We start from the raw sequence: 20,326 nt of genomic DNA, 5'->3' as shown, positions 1-20,326 counted from the left end.
TTCTTTCATTGCTTGTTCTTGGAGAGTTTTCATTGGTAAAAATAGGGTGGCTCCTTGATACGGCAAACCATCATGGATAGTACGTTGTGCATCCTCTGCAGCCCATGTTTCCATTTCTGTAGCTGTCATTGCATTCCACACTTGATCTTCAAAAGAAGTTTGGGTTATGACTATTGGTTGCGAATCGACGATCACCTTTTAATTGTCAGTATCCAATCAAGATAGGGCATCAGCTTTTCAATTTTTTACACCTGGTTGTAAGGTTATGATGAAATCAAAGTCTGCAAAATATAGCGACCAACGTAATTGTCGCGGGGTAAGTGTACTGGCTGAACGTAAAAATTTCAAATTGAAATGGTCAGTGAAGACAGTCACTGTATGCTTAGAACCCATTAAATAATGCCTCCAGTTCTTAAAGGCGTCTTTAATACCCAAAAGTTCCTTCTCGTGATGGTGTAGTTGCATTCAGCTGGGTTTCATTTACGTGACCAGAAGGCAACGGGGTGTAATTGTCCGGTATCTCGATGTCACTGAGAAAGTATACCTCCAATGGCTGAGTCTGCAGGATCCGTCTCCACATAAAATTGTTCGGTAGGGTCGGCATGTAGCAAAACTGGGGCTGTGGTGAAGCTTTTCTTTAATAAGTTACAAGTTCCTTCGGCTTCTTCTGACCATTTAAATAGTACTCCTTTTTTAAATAAATGCATCAATGGAAGAATTTTTTGAGAGAAATCATGGATAAATCGTCGATAGAAATTGGAGAATCCAATGAAACTTTGTAATTCTTTAATGGTAGTGGGAGATTTCCAATCTATCACCGCTTGCACCTTTGTTTGATCCATTGTGATTCCAGCTGGAGATAGGAAAGATCGAAGAAACTCCATGGTATCAGTTTTAAACAGACATTTCTCCAACTTAACGTAGAGGGAATTTTCTCTCAGACGTAATACTGCTCGAACTTTTGTCTGATGTTCTTCTTCATTGTTTGAATAGATCAAGATGTTGTCAATGTATACTATAACACACTGATTGATGAACTTGCTTAACACATCATTGATAAAGAATTGGAATGCAGCGGGTGCATTGCAGAGACCATATGGCATTACTAAGTATTCGTAGAAACCATATCTGGTCCTAAACGCCGTTTTCCATTCATCACCTTCTCGAAGACGAACTAGGTGATAAGCACCCCGCAGATATAATCGTGTGTACACCTTGGCTTCCTTTACTTAATCGTTGAGCACAGAAATGAGGGGCAATGGATACCGATTCTTTACTGTTATTCTGTTGATTCCTCTGTAGTCGATGCAAGTCCTGAGGTTCCCCCCTTTCAACAGAACAAAGAAGAGTGGAGAAAGACACCGAAGATTGTGATGGCCTAATAAAGCCTTTTTCAAGATTCTTCTTCAAATATTCTTTTAAGTGAAGATTTTCTTTTTCAGTTAAGGCATACACTCTGCTGCATGGTAAATTTGCTCCGGGTTCCAGGTCTATTCTACAATCATAGGACCTGTGAGGTGGTAATTGCTCTACCTGAACCTCGTCGAAGACATCGGCAAAATCTTTAAATTCTTCAGGCAGTTCATTTGTCTGAATTAAACATACCGACACTCCGTCTTCACAGAGGCGGGCAGCTACACTGGATTCTGACTGAAGTTCTCTTTCTTTAAAACAATGCTTGACACAATATTCTGAATTCAATTGAATCATTCTGGCTGCCCGTCAATCAACGGGTTATGTTCGGTTAGCCAGGGCAAACCAAGGATTAACTGGAATTGTGGAGCGTCTATAAGGTTAAATTGCAGGATCTCTTGATGACCCTCCGCAGTTATCAAACGCACTGGTTCAGTATGATTGGTGATGGGACCAGAAGTCAAATCTGTTCCATCCACTGCCCTAACTCTTTCACTCTTTTCTTTTTTAATGGAGAACAATCCAATGTGTTTAGCAAATTTCTGGTCATAAAAATTGCCATTGGCTACTGAATCCACCATAATCATGACTTCAGTTAACACCACATTCCGAAATGTTAACGTCACAGATAATGTTAAATGTGGTGAAGAGACTTGTAATCTGTTAGCTAGTTGATGATTCACTGGAGTTGTTTTATCACTTGCATCCACCAGCCCAACTCCCTTCACTGGAGGTGCTGCAAGTTTTCCTTCTCCCTCATGGGGGTCTTTGGCCGTTTTTTGACAGGTTTTAAAGTAATGTCCAATTCCTCCACAATACATACAAAGCTTATTCTGTTGCCTTTTCACTTTTTCTTCCTTAGACAGAGGGCCGCGGATGGCACCAATTTGCATGGGTTCTCCCCCAGCTGCTCCCTTAGTAGTTCTCAGAGTTTCAGTTTTCATTCGATCAAATCGAGGAACGCTTGGCCTGAACTCTCTTCTTTTTTCACCTTTTCATTACGACTGGCAAAAGTCTATCTCTAACACCAAGTCCACCAATTCAGATATTTCCATAGGCCGATTGGGAATTTGTGATAGGGCATCTTTCAATTCATCTCTTAGTCCTCTATAGAAGACCGCTGCCCTCTTGTTTTCAGGCCAATTCGTCTCCACTACCAATTTGTTGAACTGGACAAGATAAGTAACCAGTTCCCGGTTTCCTTGCTTTAACTCCAATAATTTGTTATCCGTAGCCTAAGAGGCTCCTCTTCTGTCGAATATTCGGAGGAATTCTTTCTTGAAATCTTCTAGATTATATAATATCGGATCATCGGTGGTGACTAAGGGCATTGACCAAGGGGTTGCATCCCCACTGAGATACGAAAATATGAATGTGACACGAGACTGTGCATCAGGAAAAATTGTTGGCCTACACATAAAATATAGGGAACACTGAGTTGAAAAGGTCCGAGCCTTTTGAGGGTCTCCATTAAATCGCCCTGGTGGGGCAAGGGGAATAACTGGGAATAAGGAGTGAATAACCTGTGTAGGGGTCAAGGTTGATAAACTTGGATTAGATCTTTGATTCTCAAATGTGAAAGTTTTAGGAGTAGTTCCCAAGCCTTTTTCACCCATTTTTAGGTTAATCATTTTGTGCCTGAGAATCTGTTTTTCTTGTCTGACTGCTTCGAAACTTCTCTGTATATTACCCAATATATCTCCCACATTTTTTAAGTCAAATTCTTCTGTCATTCTGCTTGGGTGCTAATGCCAATTTGGGCACTTCACTCTGTCAGGACTAGGTATCTTACAACCACACAGGAACAGAATGATGCCTTTCCCCAGCTCACCTCTCAATAATTTCTGCTGAGTGTTTTATATCCTTCGCAGGTAAGTACCAAGGGGGAAAAGGGGAATGGGATAGAGAAGAGACTGCCCTGTAATCTTCTTTAGTTCTCTGCCTCTTCTTCTTCTTTCTTCTTGAAGGGACTGTAAGCAAATGTACATATAAAATACTTTTTCCTACCATTTTGATCTCAATGCATACTTTTTTAAATAATAATATTTATGTTACCAGAAAACATCTATGGGCTTGCCTCTCTTCTGTTGAACTATGTTGGTTATTTATTTTATTGATGTATTTTCTCTTTTCTTTATCCTCAGGTATGCCTGAATAAAGGTACAACTTCTCAAGAGGAAAAAGACAAGGTTAGTATCTATTTACTAAAGCCCTACTCTGTTAGCACTGGTTCTCTTCTTAACTTACTTAGAATTGTATTACCTTCTACTATATATCAACTTCTCCCTATGCTATTCATTAGGGAATGAGCAAGGATTGTTGCTAAGGGTTCTTGACTGCGAACTCAAAAACAAAAACTTCAACGGACTGCCGAGAGTCAAAAGACAAATCACTGTGCTACATGATAACTCTCACCAGCACTAAATAACGAACAACTCTGCTAATCCTCTCAAAACAATATTGCTAACTTAGTATGGAACGCAATAGCATACCACGAGATAGTCCACAAGCTAGACTCACGTGGATTCTTGTTTTCTGGCTTATCGATACTTCATGCAGAAGCCTTCCTGTGTATTCACGTATTGAGCATCTCGGTTTGGAAACGCTACTCTTCCAGACCTGCGCACTGCTTCCAAACACTAGGGAGTATGCTTGCTGACTGAGAATACTGCGCAAGTCCCTGACCTGAAACGTCTCCTCCTGAGACTTGCGGACAACTTTTAATTGAAGAGAGCATGCGCCACGTTACAACACTAACCTGCGGTCTTTGGGGTTTCTAGATTTTCGACGTCGAAGAACCGAAGCCTCCCACGACGGCACCTGACTAACTAAGCACGACAAAATGTAGTTAGGTCTGAACCAGGGGAAAGTCCCAGTGAAGTGCGCCCCAGAACGTTGCTGCGTGCTTCACCTGGACTTCAGAAATATTAGGCTGACAATTAGACTGCTATACAGCAGGTGTGTTGGCGGCCATCTTAGATGTCCAACGTCCCCAGCACACTCGTCAACTCCAGGCATAATGAGCCCTGTTATTAGAATGTTGTGAAGAAGGGGCATATGTAAAGGCCACAACAGGGCTGCAAGGAGGAAACCTCCCGTGAGCCCTGACATTACCATAGGAAAATGGCAACATTCTATTCCCAATAACTTTGGCGCCGATTGACGAATCTTCACAAAATGTTCAAAACTAATTCTTTGTTGATATCAGCTCCTATGTTGAAAGTTTGGGGGTGATTCGTCAAGGGGGGGGCTGAGAAAAAAGGGGGTCCCAAAACGTGTTTTCTCCATGTTCATTTCCATAGGAAACTTTAGACAAGGCTACAGGTCGAACGGGTAAACGGAATTACTCCAAATTTGGCAGGGAGAAGGGTCTTGGTCTAGAAAGCAGGCTTTCGTTTATTTGATGTAAAGCTGTTCAGTAGTTTTTGAGAAATATTGAAATTTATAGATACCAATATTTGGAAATTCTGCCATCTGATTGGCTGAGGCGTTACGAGCACAAGCTTGCTGTTTATTGGCTGCGAGCAGTTGCAAGTAGAAAGTGTTGGCCACCATTTTGTGATTCCGATGAAGCGAGTAAGGGGAAAAGGGCAGAAAAAAGTGGGAAAGAGGAGGGTAGGAGCTCTGTGAGTTCTGTAGGGTGGTTAGGTTGTGCTGTAGAGGGAGTGAGAAGCGAAGTATTTACCCCTACCGGTGTGAAAGTGCTGTTTTGCCCACTGTGAGATGGTACTGAGGGGAGGTGCCAGTACACTCCGGGATGAAAGATAGCGTGTAAACCGTGAGCTTAATTGCTGTAAATTGATGTGCTCTGGGCGCTGTAGCATACTGGCCGAAGCGAAGTATTTACCCCTACCGTTGTGAAAGTGCTGCTTTGCCAACTGTGAGATGGTGTGGAGGTGAGGGGCCGGTGAACTCGGCGATGAAAGCAGGTGCCTAAACTGTGAGCTGAGTGCTCTGTAGCATCCTGGTTGAAGCAAAGTATTTACCCTTACCTTTGGGTAAGTGCTGTTTTGCCTAGAGTGAGATGGTGTTGAGGTGAGGTGTCGGTAAAGTCGGAGATGAAAGCGTGTGCTTAAACTGTGAGCTGAGTGCTGTAAACTGATGTGCTGTGGGCGCTGTAGCATACTGGCGGAAGTGAAGTATTTACTCCTACCGGTGTTAAGGTGCTGTTTTGCCCACTGTGAGATGGTGCGGAGGTGAGGTGCTGGTACACCTGGGGATGAAAGTCTATGCCTAAACTGTGAGCTGAGTGGTCTGTAGCATATTGGCTGAAGCGAAGTATTTACCCCTAGCGGTGTGAAAGTGCTGTTTTGCCCACTGTGAGATGGTGCAGAGGTGAGGGCATGGTGAACTCAGCGATGAAAGCGTGTGCCTAAACAGTGAGCTGAGTGCTCTGTAGCATCTTGGCAGAAGCGAAGTATTTACCCATACCAGTGTGAAAGTGCTGTTTTGCCTAGAGTGAGATGGATTTGAGGTGAGGTATCGGTAAAGTTGGAGATGAAAGCGTGTGCTTAAACTGTGAGCTGAGTGCTGTAAACTGATGTGCTGTGGGCGCTGTAGCATACTGGCGAAAGTGAAGTATTTACTCCTACCGGTGTTAAAGTGCTGTTTTGCCCACTGTGAGATGGTGCGGAGGTGAGGTGCTGGTACACCTGGGGATGAAAGTGTATGCCTAAACTGTGAGCTGAGTGGTCTGTAGCATATTGGCTGAAGCGAAGTATTTACCCCTAGCGGTGTGAAAGTGCTGTTTTGCCCACTGTGAGATGGTGCAGAGGTGAGGGCATGGTGAGCTCAGCGATGAAAGCGTGTGCCTAAACTGTGAGCTGAGTGCTCTGTAGCATCCTGGCAGAAGCAAAGTATTTACCCTTACCAGTGTGAAAGTGCTGTTTTGCTTAGAGTGAGATGGATTTGAGGTGAGGTATCGGTAAAGTCGGGGATGAAAGTATGTGCTTAAACTGGGAGCTGAGTGCTGTAAACTGATGTGCTGTGGGTGCTGTAGCATACTGGCCGAAGTGAAGTATTTACTCCTACCGGTGTTAAAGTGCTGTTTTGCCCACTGTGAGATGGTGCGGAGGTGAGGTGCTGGTACACCTGGGGATGAAAGTGTATGCCTAAACTGTGAGCTGAGTGGTCTGTAGCATATTGGCTGAAGCGAAGTATTTACCCCTAGCGGTGTGAAAGTGCTGTTTTGCCCACTGTGAGATGGTGCGGAGGTGAGGGGCCGGTGAACTTGGCGATGAAAGTGTGTGCCAAAACTGTGAGCTGAATGCTCTGTAGCATCCTGGTAGAAGCAAAGTATTTACCCTTACCTTTGTGAAAGTGCTGTTTTGCCTAGAGTGAGATGGTGTTGAGTTGAGGTATCGGTAAAGTCGGAGATGAAAGCGTGTCCTTAAACTGTGAGCTGAGAGCTGTAAACTGATGTGCTGTGGGCGCTGTAGCATACTGGCGGAAGTGAAGTATTTACTCCTACCGGTGTTAAAGTGCTGTTTTGCCCACTGTGAGATGGTGCGGAGGTGAGGTGCTGGTACACCTGGGGATGAAAGTGTATGCCTAAACTGTGAGCTGAGTGGTCTGTAGCATATTGGCTGAAGCGAAGTATTTACCCCTAGCGGTGTGAAAGTGCTGTTTTGCCCACTGTGAGATGGTGCAGAGGTGAGGGCATGGTGAACTCAGCGATAAAAGCGTGTGCCTAAACTGTGAGCTGAGTGCTCTGTAGCATCCTGGCAGAAGCGAAGTATTTACCCTTACCAGTGTGAAAGTGCTGTTTTGCCTAGAGTGAGATGGATTTGAGGTGAGGTATCGGTAAAGTCGGGGATGAAAGCGTGTGCTTAAACTGGGAGCTGAGTGCTGTAAACTGATGTGCTGTGGGTGCTGTAGCATACTGGCCGAAGTGAAGTATTTACTCCGACCGGTGTGAAAGTGCTGTTTTGCCTACGGTGAGATGGTGGTGAGGTGAGGTGCCGGTACACCTGGGGATGAAAGCTTATGCCTAAACTGTGATCTGAGTGGTCTGTAGCATACTGGCAGTACCAAAGTATTTCCCGTTACCGGTGTAAAAGTGCTGTTTTGTCTAGAGTGAGATGGTGCAGAGGTGAGGTACCGTTAAACTCGGAGATGAAACTGTGCACCTAAACTGTGAGCGGAGTGCTGTAAACTGATGTGCTCTGGGCGTTGTAGCATACTGGCTGTTGTAGCATATGTGTGCAGGTGGTGTTAGTATGCGTTTAGAGTATAGCGGGAGTGGGAAGCAAAGTACTCACTGGTACCGGTCTGAAGACTCGCGGCTGAAACTTTGAGTGTAAGTCGTGAGTTTATTGCTGTAAAGTTATGTGCTGTGGGTGCTGTAGTATACTGGCTGCTGTAGCATACCTGTGTAAGTAATGTTAGTTTGCCTTTATACTATACAGGGAGTGGGAAGAGAACTACTCACCCCTACTGGTCTGTAGACTCAAATGAAGTGTTTTAGAAAGCAGGAATAACGAAATAATCGTAAAGAATATAATGTAGAATGTTGCAATGCCACAGAAGAAAAATGATGAAATGAGGTGTGTCTAAGAAAGTGGCTGTGTGTAATAAAGGCATGGAGTTTGCAAATTATATAGAAAGTGTCTTTATTTAAGTGCCTTAATTGGACCCACTGGTGGAAGAGCTGGGGCATCCAGCTAATGCAAAGTTGAACCGCTTCTGCTGTATTCAAACGTAAGCTCCTGCATCAGTGAATTGCATATTACATGTTACAGTTGCATGTGACATAAACAAAGCTATTACACATGAATGACTCTACTCTCTGTAAGGAAAATAAAGGTAGGATACGATTACCACATGTATGTTTTAAGAAAAGAAATAAATAAAAAAGAAATTGCAAAATGTAATCATCAAACTTTTTAGGTACCTTGGCAGTGCTTTTTTGTAACACAATAGTATCAACAGTAAAATAGTCAGCAATCTGTTGTACAGTAGATTCAATGTGGTGCATGTCAGAATTGGTACTACTTCTACCCACATTGGAACTTTGAGTATGAATACAAACATTGCGCTTCTGAGAAGCACATTCTGTATCTTTGTAGTCAAACCATACATAATTGTCTTCAGCTGTTTAAAAAAAAACATTGTTGTGTAGAGAGCTAAGGCATTGAGCTGAGACAAACTCCAACCGCTTCTGCTGTAGTCAAATCGAAGCTCCTGCATCAGTGAATTGCACATTATATGTTACAGTTCTATGTGACCTACACAATAGCTATTAGACATGGATGAATAAATTGTATAATGAAAATAAAGGTAGTTTACGATTACCACACTGTGCCAACCAGTTCCTAAACAAAGTCGTCTTTTTTCAATTTTATTGTGAGGTTCTGAGCAGAGGTTGACTTTGAGTAAATTTGTGTGAAATCACTTTGTGAATAACAGGGAGGCAGAGAGACGTGTGCACAAAGAATAGACATGGTTTCAAAATGGGTGTCGGGTTTAGGCTAATTTAGGAAGTAAATAGCGTATTTGCATATACCATACATCATCGATCCCTGGTTAAAGTGGAGACGTAAGGGGCAATAATGAAGATAGAGTTCAAATGTCTGATTATACTTAGAACGTTGTTGTATGAAAGTAGTAGGATTGAAGTGTATTATAAAAAATGTAAAGGAAAAAGTAAACAAAGATGGGAAAAAATCCATTCAAGAATAACGTGAGCTTCTTACAAGTCTTGGAGATTCCAGTCCAGAAGTTCTTCAGTGGCTTGAGATGAGTAATGTTCCAAGAGGCTGTTGTTGCCATCGTCTGGGAAAAGCGAAGCGATCCAATTCATATCCTCGAAGGGACAGTAATGTTCCTTGAATGTTGGAGCGGCAATTTGAATTGGCAGGCAATCTGCGATGTTGTGAAAGGTTGCACTTTGCAGGAGATCTTTCGTGGCTGCGCTGAAATCCCATTCCGCTGTGATTCCTTTTTGCATTGCATTTGACATTCTCCACTGCGAGAACAATCATGTTCATGGTTTTCAAGATAATGCATTACCTGCTGGATATGGGGAGCGATTGTTGGGATGTTGGCAAGGCATACATCCATTCGCCAGTGAAATGGGCAAGTTTTGCAATCGAACGATGGTTGTACGCATATTGCATAAGTGTAGATAAATGTTATGTTGTATCTAGCTCCGATAATAGATAGAGGCAGGTAGCCGAAACGTTTTTCAGATTTTTTACAGTATTGATGTAGCTTGGTGTAGAGGGGTATTCTGTTGGACTTAGTTGCTACCACAGAGAGCGTAGCCATTTCTAGAAGTAGAATTAGTAGTAGGATGGACGCAAAGAGAGCGAGAATTATGGGCACTGTTCCTGTTATTCAAGAGATGATCGAAGGAATGTAGTCTGGTATTAAAAGAAGAACAGTTTGAAAGCGTGTTAGAAGGTTGTAGGAGACCGTGTTAAAAAAGTGTGCCAGATCTTGAGTGTGACATGTGCTGTAAGTTGTGTAACAATTCACAAAGTGCAATTGTCGGTTCGTATTTAAAAGGGAGTGTATTTTACTTGAAGTTTGTGGTATCTGCAGTTGATAAATTTCTTTTGCAAAATGTGAGGGAGACTACTGTTCTGAACAAAAGCTCTTTTAGTTTGTTTTGTTTCTTGAAATCTGTTTTCCAACTAACATTTGAAGGACAAGTTGAAGTTTGGGAGTTAGTTTGTGTGGGTGGGAATAGACATTGCCACAGGAAGTTACGGTGTTTGAAACAGTAAGGATATGCGGTGTGCCAGCTCACATTCCGTAGGAGTGCATTGAGAAGCAGATAACTGCCGTTAGAAAGCTGTGTAAATCTTAGTTGGATTGTGGGAGTTGGCGTGCTTTTAAGAAAGGACGCAAGGTTGGGGGCTGTAAGCTTACAAGTGCTGTGTAGTTGGACATTCTTGGATAGTAATGAATGACTGTTATTGCGGTCGCACTTTCACCTGTGATAAAAACTTCTGTATGCTCTTTAAGACAGCAATATGTAAATGGGAGAAACCACTGCTCGTGAATAAACGTGCTACCTTATATAATCACATACAACATGAAAAACAACATGTGCACCTAGCAGACACAATGACACTACATACTGTGGGAAACCTGGCTAGCCATGTACACAAACTAAACATGGCATGGCACCTCTGCTTCACAATGCAGAATGCGGAGAGAGATGGAAGCAAAGTATGTGTGAAGGTGGTAAGTAAGTATCGATTATAAAAGTATATAATGCAAAGTCTTGAGGGGATGTGCCGGACAGAGTTGAGTATGCAGAGCACAGACATGTACATGTCAACAGACACTGATGGTCTATTGAGTGAAGTGGACAGTGGACGCAACCATGATAGTATAGTCAGTAGGGAAGATTATGGAGTGGTAGCCGTACGTGCCCCCCCTAAATGTTTAGGGTAGTGGGCTGGCTCGGCGTACGCAAGGCTAGCATAGGGGTTCGACGAAGAGGCACGTTTCTCTGGGTGTGGTTCTCTTCCGGATTGGCAAACGTGTCTGCCAGGTCTGCGCAGCTTACACCGCCACGAGGCTCACGTCGTGAGCAAAGGTGGCTGCGTGAATGATGCTTTCAGCGTGCTGGTATCTAGAAAGCGTAATGGCCGTTGCGACGCATATATGCTACACAGTTCACCTTTCAACACCGCCGTATGTGAAAGAGGGCCCACTATGGGTCGGTGCCGTGGAAGCTCCTGGGTTGAGGTCTCTGAGGTCGGAAGGCTCCTGAGATTAACCCTGAGTACCGCCACACAGGCACAAAGTGCCCAGCCTGAGGCCCAGCACCGTGGAGAGTTCTGTATACTATTAACACAGTAGTCCGAAAGGTACCAACAGTGGAATGGTGTTTTTGATACTATAGTGGAAGATGTTAGAACTGTATCTGAGAGTGAAGATGGAGGTACTCCCTTCGACTAGGTGTAAGAAACGTGGAACGGTGTGTTGATCACACAATCGACGATGTCTGATATTACCAGTTGCTGGTTTTTCACAGAACTACCTCTGTTGAGGTGCATCAGACTCTGTGCTTCAGTAGTTAACTGCTGCACATGGTTATTGGGCTTAGTTGACTGCTGTCGCTGGAATACACCGCGGTACAACAGGTCCAAACATTGAAACAGGTTCTTAATTCTATGATTGAGGATGTCAGAAGTTAAAGTTTGTAATGATTTCTGTTTACCCTCTCCGATGAGGTGCAAGCAACTCTAGGTCCCAACAGTGGAACAGTGTCTTGATCCCACAATGGACAATGTTAGAACTGTATCTGAGAGTGGAGATGGAGGTACTCCCTTCGACCAGCTGCAACCAACTCTAGGTCCAAACAGTGGAACGGTGTCTTGATCCCACAATGGACGATGTTTGAATTGTAGCTGAGAGTGGAGATGGAGGTAGTCTCTTGGACCAGGTGCAACCAGTTGTAGGTACCAACAGTGGAACAGTGTCTTGATCCCACAATGGACGATGTTAGAACTGTATCTGTGAGTGGAGGTGGAGGTACTCCCTTCGACCAGGTGCAACCAGCTGTAGGTCCCAACAGTGGAACGTTGTCTTGATCCCACAATGGATGATGATAAAACTGCATCTGAGAGTGGAGATGAGGATAGTCCGTTCGACCAGATGCAACCAAATCTAGCTTTCACCAGTGGAACAGTGATTTTATCCCACAATGGACGATGTCCAATATTACCTGCTGTTTGCTTTTCTCAGAAGTTCGTGTGTTGAGGTGCATCACACTCTGTGCTTCCATAGCTAACTGCTGCACATGATTATTGGGCTTGGTTGACAGTAGACAATGGAGTATACTGTGGTACAGCAGGTGCAAACAGTGAATTGGGGTCTTGATTGTATGATTGAGGATGTCATAAGTTAAGGTCTGTGATGATTTCTGTGTACCCTCTGTGATCAGGTGCAACCAACTCCGTGCTTTTGAATCGAACTGTATGTGGCTGTGAGGTGTTAATGACCACTGCATCTGTTCTAGACTGCGGTTCGCAGGGTTCACAATTTAGATTGAGTGGTGATTGTTTAATTATAGAATCCAGTAGTTAAATAATTAGAACTTCTATTGAAACATACACAATATTGTTTTATCAGAACATTGGAATGTTGGGAGTTCCATTGAAAACAATGGAGTAGCTCTGTTCTTATAATGTCCTGTGCAAAGCCTGGAACTGCAACATTGCAAAGTTTTAAGGTTCACAGCTCTGACTGTGAACGAATGCTTCAGGGAGCCTGAAGGGATTCTGTTAGAACTGGCTATTTCTGGTAGGCTAAGGCTGATGCCAAAGCCAGGCAGAAACCACCATTCTAGTCAGGGCAAGGAAGTCACAAGCCAAGATAACCTCTGCTCACCCCCTTGGTAGCTTGGCTAAAGCAGTAAGGCTAAACTCGGAGGCAATGTGTAAAGCATTTGCGCCAGCGCACAACAGCAACAACATACTAGGCACACCACAAAAGAGACTCCACACAAGGTTATTATAAAAATAACTTTTGTATTGTAAAAACATATCAGATAGAGTCACACATATACATTGTGCCAACTGGCACGGGCAATATTCACAGGGATTATGTACACAAGACAGGGCCACATGGGCGCCTGTCAGAATCAGATATAGTACTTCTAGATAAAATGTAAAATATAAAATCACTTCTAGAATAAATGTAACATAAAATAATAATCAAAGATAACAACCAGTAACCACTGGTAACAGGAACCAGGACCTTACTAGGACCACCTGTACTAAAAAAGAAGAACCACCTAAGTATCACACAGCATTTAGGGGTCTAAGAAAGAATACATTACTCATGATGCAATAAACCTACATTCAGAGGAGTAGAAAAGACAACCACCTAAGTATCACTCAGCGTTTAGGGGTTTAGGAAAAGAACACATTACCCATGATGCAATAACCTATATTCAGAGGAGTAATAAAGAGAAACACATGATGCCTAAAGCATTCAGAGGTGTTAAGAATAAAGCACATGATGCAATAAAATACATTCAGGGGTGCCGCGCAAGAAGACACATGATGACTAAACATTCAGAGGTGCAGCGCATGGAAAGAAAGACACATAATGCATAAACCTACACATTCAGAGGTGCATAATAAATCAATAGCGCAAACTCACATTAGCAATAACTATTAAAAAGCATAGAAATCACATTGCGCCAACACTACATAAGCCACTCCCTGTGGCAGTCCCTAGGCCAACTGGCCTTGTGGGGCAAGGATGCCCTGAGTCCAAAGTCAGGGTGCGCTGCCATGCAGCGCCAGTTTCAAAAGTACGAAAACCTAAACGTGGCAGCCGCCCACAAAGTGCTGGGCAGCTGGGATCAAAAAGCTGTGGCAGGGCTCTCAGTAGCCCCTAGAACAAATCTGCGTCACCTGAGCCACACAGGCTCTAAAACAAACACTGCGCACGTTGGAGCCACACAGGCTCTGGCCAACACTGGTCAAACGTTGGAGCCACACTGGCTCTAAAGCAACATGCCCCCTGGAGCCTCCCTGGACTCTCCAAGCGTTGGGGCGACCCACTGCCAACCGGGGCCGCCCTTGAAGCCCTTGTGGCTTCACACTGACCATGAGCGCGAGCTCGCGCTACTGGGGAGGGGCGGACACCGACAATGTGTCCCGGCGCCCCTCCTTGCTCTTCTGCCCCCTCGTTGGAGCCATCTGGGCCCGCGGAGAACGGTGGGGCGACCCACTGCCATTCGGGGCCGCCCTAACTACCCTGAACATCCTGGGTAGTGCACTGGTGCCATCACGTGCCCCTACGGAGCCTCTCGGGGCTCTCAAGTAATGCCCCCATAGCCGTCTCAGGCTCTGCACACCGTTGGGGCGGCCCGCTGCCATCCGGGGCCGCCCTGAAGCAGTGCCTCTAAACCGGCACCAACACGAAGCCTCCACTCACCGGGACTCCGACGCGGCGGCCTCTTCTTCTGGCCAGCGTGGGGCTCCTCCTCCACCACGGAGCCCCGCCGGCGCGCTCAGACGCTCTCGGCCGCTCTCCTCTCGCTGCCGGCGGCCAATCACAGCGTGGCAATGAGGCGGGACTTCCTCTGCAACCTGGAAGTCCCGCCTATGGTCAGGCGCAACACTGCCTGACTTCCTGTGCGGCCATTTTTGGCGCGGCTCGGGCCGCGGCGGTGATTACGGGGGCAAAACGAGGGCTGGGCACCCTCGAAAGTAAAATAAAATAGATAAGCGAGGTAGGCACTCGCAAAGGGCGCCATAGTCGGGGTGGCACCCGCAAATCAGATAAGAGTGCACACGAAGCACTCGGACAGTCACAGGGCAGGAGCGCTTCCCCCCACGGGATAACCACAGCGCTCTGCCAGCAATCAGGATAAGAAAGCGCCCACGAGGCGCTGGAGAGCCCAGAAAGCACCAAAACGCCCCAGAAAGGACCCCCACAGCAAGGAGGGTCCCAGCAGCTGCAGGGTATTACAGGACAAGGCTTCCAGGGCCAAAACAAAGTCTCCCATCACCCCAGGCAGGCAGAGGGTCCCAGGAAGTCCTTCAGCAGTCCAGTCATCCAGGAAAGTCCAGCAAAGTCCCCCCCCCTCAGCCCAGGCAAGGCAGAGGGGTCCCCCAGAAGTCCTCCAGGCATCCAGGGGCTGGGCAGTGCCCGCCCCTGGTAGATTCAAGTCAGAAACAGGAACATTTTGGAAGGGGACACAGCCCCTTCTTATACAGTGAAAAGTCTTTGAAGTCTTTGAAGCCTCAGTGTGAGAACCAGCTGGACTGGTTTAGAGGGAAGTCCCTTCAGTATCAGGGACAGAGGTGACAGTCGCCCAGCGGGAGGTGGAGACAGCTTTGTAGTTAGGCAGGCACAGCCCTTCACTATCAGGTGCCATCTCCTCCCACTTCCCTGGCAGCAGATTCTGCCTTTCATCCTTGGGCTGACTTCAGACAATTGTGTGGTATTGTAGATGATGCAGTCCTGTAGGAACAACATTGCTCCAGTGCGCTCTGTCTGCATCACTCATACGCATCATTACAGGCTCTGCACATGTTTTTTTGCTTCGCGTATTGCAAACTGTAAAGCTCAAGTCAATGCCACATGGCTGTGGGACCTTGCTGACTGCTCCCTCAGGTCTACACTGCAGATAGTAGTGTTCACAATTGAGATCGAGTTGATATTGTAGATGAGGTAGTCTTGTAGGAAAAGACATTGCTCTAGTGCGTACTGTCTGCACGATGCATACGTATCGTTGCAGGCTCCGCACACGCTTTTTTGTTGCTTCGCTTATGACACACTGGGCAGCTCAAGTCACCTTATGTAGGTGTGGGTCGTTGCTGACTGCTCTCTGAGGCCAACACTGCAGACAGCAGTGTCGTAAATAATTAATTTACTCTCTTAATTTCTATGCAGGTAAGTACTTAATCAATAATAACTCAATTGGAATGAAAAAAGACAGAGTCCGTGGTGTTTAGAGTTTCTAAGGGTTTTATTCCTCATAAAGGAATGGTCTTGATCAGGATATCATGTTCTGACCACCACAGGGGTGTCAGAAGGGATAGAGCGCTCCCGTTTATTAACAATACATAGCTTATATACTTAATTCATATCATAAAGAATAATGCAAGAGGCGTAACAGCTGAGAGAAGACAAGATAACAGTATACACGTGATACTAATACGTAATCAAGAGGCGTGAACTAGGCGTGAACCAGAGGTGTGTGCTAGAAACGTCACTGATAGGTGACGCAAGTGGGTGGCACCAGAGTCGCCAGGGTGGTGCTAACAGAATTGTTGCGATGTCAGCAGAAATCGGAAGCTTGGATGCGCGCGCAGCTGCATGACGTGTGATTGACGGGGTGCAGGGGATTTGACATTTACACTAACGGAAAGAGACAGAAGTCTGGCATGTCAGATCAACTTGTACTTCTATCATATCTGATATCTGATGTTTAGGAACTATACTATCTGGACGGAAAGGTCTCTAGGGCAGAAGCTATTCTATGCTAACTGTGGATGCGTGTATAAGCGTCTAAGTGTCTGCATGTGAAGCGTGGGGCACGGGGCCTTCCATGGAAGCATGGCAACAGAGGCTATGAATTACTTGCATTGAGACAGGTCGGCCCTTTGGCTCTGCAGCTGGGGAGGATGTTTACAGGATCTAGTAGGCAGGAATGTATTCTCGAGGAGCGGAACAGATAACTCGAAGGTTATAGTCAGTCTTGGCAGAAAGCAGGCTTGAGCTGAGCGCGAGGGGCCGCGCTGAAAGTAAGTCAGAGTTCACGGGTACAGAGGTAGCCTGGGCAGAGGCGGCCAGAGTCAGGAGCCACAAAAGAGGTTCGATGGCAGAAATTCAGGGCCTACTCTGCTGGAGCAGGAAAACATGTAAAGTGTACTACAAAAAGACGGTGGCATAGCATACTTAGGAACGGACTATATAATCCATTCATGGTGGATCTGAAAGAGGACAAGTTAACGTTGGACGCAAATGTATTTGCGTCTTCATAGCTGGCACAGGAGGGAAGTTACATGCACTTTAAGCTGGTACATGGAGTCGGTGGGGTACGCGCTAGGGAACATAACATGACCAAAAATTTAATTTTCCTCATTCCCTCCTTGTTCCCTACGGACCCTTCATGAAATATCGATCCTCATGAATCGATCAGTTTGTTCTTGCAACATCATTTGTTCATCTTTCTTTCGTTTACGTTTTGAGAGAAAACTGGAGTGTTCAATACAAGAGGTGGCACACAGTCCACAAATCGCTGGCCCACACTGCAGGCACAGGCAGCAACTGAATACTAGGACTAGGCCAATGCCTAGGAAGGATAGGATCTTCCATCCCCAAGCTGTTAATGTTGTCCAGAACCAACCGGACCAAGTCCAGGTGCCTGGATTCTGATGTATCTGATTTGCAATTTTATGAAGACGGGTGATAGCTTGATATACAGATGGTGCGTTTTGTGGTATGAAAACACAGCAACTTGACCCGATGACCTTACAGGCTCCACCTCTATCTGCCAAGATGACGTCAATTACAAGACGATTCTGAAGGACAACAACCCGCATGGCGGACTGCTCTTCTGTTAGGTTACCTAAGGCGGAGGCAGTTTCATTCACTACTGCTTCAAGTGTTCTAGTTAATCTGCGTATTAATTTACTATTCTGGACAGGGCCTAAAAAGAAAAAGAATCCTTTATTAAAATCGGTGTACTGTTCCCATGCCGTTTCTGTGTAGTCGACAAGTGGGATGTCTCTTCTGGGTCTATTCTTTACTAGATTGGTATTTCTATGGTAATCAGGAGGAGCTAGAAAAACAGGTGGCAGAAGGAATGCAATGTAACAGGTACCATCCCAATCTGGAGGTAGACGAATGTATGCGGTATGACCACAAACAAAGTAAGAGTGACTGATGGCTTTGAAGGACGATTTTCCATGATCACTGAATTCGACCACAGTAGTGCATTTACTATGACCTAAGTGTACTGAACCTTTCTTCTTGATACATAATTCACCAGTGACTGGCAATACTGACATAATGGGTGGAACTGGTGTGGCTTCGGATTCGACAGTGAGAATCATAAGGCTAATTGTATAATTACCTAATCCATATACTTCATTTTCTAGATCAGTTCCTATCCTAGTGGGGAGTCCCTCCTTATCTGGGTAACAGGCGTCGAGCAGGACCAAGTTCAGGTTTCCCCAAACCCAACCCCCATCAAAAACAGCAATATCAGGATCTAAAGAATTAATTATTTTAAACCATGCTCCACAGGAGCCATTGTGAGTGAACGGGTACGGAAAGAGAGGCAGAGCTCCCTTGTAATTCTGATAGGGAGGGAGTCGGCCACATATCCAGCAATTTGTAGCATTGTTAGTTTGATGAGAATGATGTAACATACTAATGAATGTGTTGTTGCGCAGCGCAAGTCTGTAGGAAAGCTCGTGAGGAGGTAACTCACTAAAAGTGTGTTCAGCAGATACATTGTAAGCAGATTGTTCACGCTTGAAAATAGGGTAATAGATAGGCAATAGGATGCTAGTAATGATAATTAAAACACTGAGAATAAACATTATTATTAGTGTCACTATGCAGTGACTACGAAGTGATTTGCAATATGTACGTTTCTTTACTTCTCTCTCTCTCTCTCTATCTCGATCTAGGGGATACATGTCAGAAACTATTTAACCGATTCACCTAGGGGAGGACTTAAACAATTAAACTGTCTGACTTGCTAGATCGTAATTTCATGCGATAATTTTCTTGAGGAGTTTTTTCTCGTTCAGATTCTGTAAAGTCTTTTTGTTCGACACAGTCTTTGGTGGGGGTGGACGAGTCTCGGTCAGGTTTCAGTCCAGAAATTTTTTTTATATGACTCGTGTGGACCCACCCCTTTCTTCCTTCGATTTTCACGGCCGTCCTTGTTGTAAGCAGTACGGTCTTCGGAGACTTCCAGCGGGGCTCCAGCGGACTTTTTCTGTCGAAATTTCGGACGAGCACCGTATCACCAGGACGGACGTCGTGTGGCTTTACATCAGTGTTGTCAGGGAAGGCTGCGGCAACCTGTGAACGACATGATTGGAGTGCAGACATCAAGGAGGCAAGGTAATCTGTCAACATGTTAGAATCAACATCAGTAATCTTTTTCGGAATGGGCGTCCCCCACATATTCGGTGGTCTTCCAAAGACCACCTCGTACGGGGATAGCCCTGATCTCGAATGGGCGACCATTCTCATGTAGAATAGTGCCACTGGCAGGGCGACTATCCAGTCGACCCCTTTCTCCTGACATATTTTGGCAAGGCGGATCTTTAGTGTCTGGTTATGCCTCTCAACAAGGCCTACGGCTTCTGGATGTCGGACACAATGGAACTTCCACTGGTATCCCAGTAATAAAGAAACTTCTTTCATTAAGGCAGATGAGAATGGCTGACCGTTATCTGAGTACACGACACGAGGCAGGCCGTATCGTGGGAAGAATTCACGAACCAACTGCTTGGCAGTGGTCGGAGCAGTGTAATCTGAGACTGGGTATGCTTCGGTCCAGCGGGACAGAGCACAGACAACTACGAGAACATATTTAAATCCTCGACAACGGTCCATCTGGATATAATCCATCTGGAGGACTTCAAAAGGGTGATCGGGAGGATGAAATCCACCTTGCTCTACAGGGACGCTTTTACCTGGATTGAACTGACAACAGATCATGCAAGTACGCACTTTCTGTTTTGCGGCTGCTCGTAAGTGTTTATTGTTCCAGAGATTTTGCAAACTGTCTAGCATTGCTTTCTCTCCTAGATGTGCAGGACTATGTGCTGTATTTATCATGACTTGAACCATAGAGTCAGGGAGAAACCATGTAGATTTTCCCTTCGTCATCCAACCTTGATCTGTCTGGATCCCTCCTAGTTCAATCCATTTCTCTATTTCTTCTGGAGTAGCATGTGTCTGGATGTCAATAACATCTAGTGTGGGATCCCTGACTGTCATACAGTTTGTCGGATCTATTGTCTTTGTCGTATCAGTTGTCTGAGTGTGAGTCAGTGCTGTATGTTTCGCTGTCTGATCTGCCAGGTCGTTACCCTGGGAAACAGGGTCTGTGACTTTAGTATGTGCTTTACACTTCATGACGGATATGGCTGAAGGCAGATGTATTGCTTCTAACAGTGCTTGAATGAGAGGACCGTGTTGTATCTTGGCACCATGAGAGGTCAAAAAACCTCGTTCTTGCCACAGCATGCCGAAGTTGTGTACGACTCCGAACGCATAACGGGAATCTGTGTATATGCTGACATTTCTGTTCTTGGCTAGAATACAGGCTCGGGTCAGAGCAATGAGCTCTGCTGCTTGAGCAGATAATGTATCAATACGATGTGTCTCTTTAACTTCAGTTTCAGTGGTCACTGCATATGCGGCCACTAATTCTCCTGTACTTGTTCGCATACATGAACCA

Source organism: Lissotriton vulgaris, chromosome 2_1 (assembly GCF_964263255.1).
Source record: "Lissotriton vulgaris chromosome 2_1, aLisVul1.2, whole genome shotgun sequence".
Taxonomy (NCBI): domain Eukaryota; kingdom Metazoa; phylum Chordata; class Amphibia; order Caudata; family Salamandridae; genus Lissotriton; species Lissotriton vulgaris.
Note: the sequence above shows the minus strand (reverse complement) of the source record.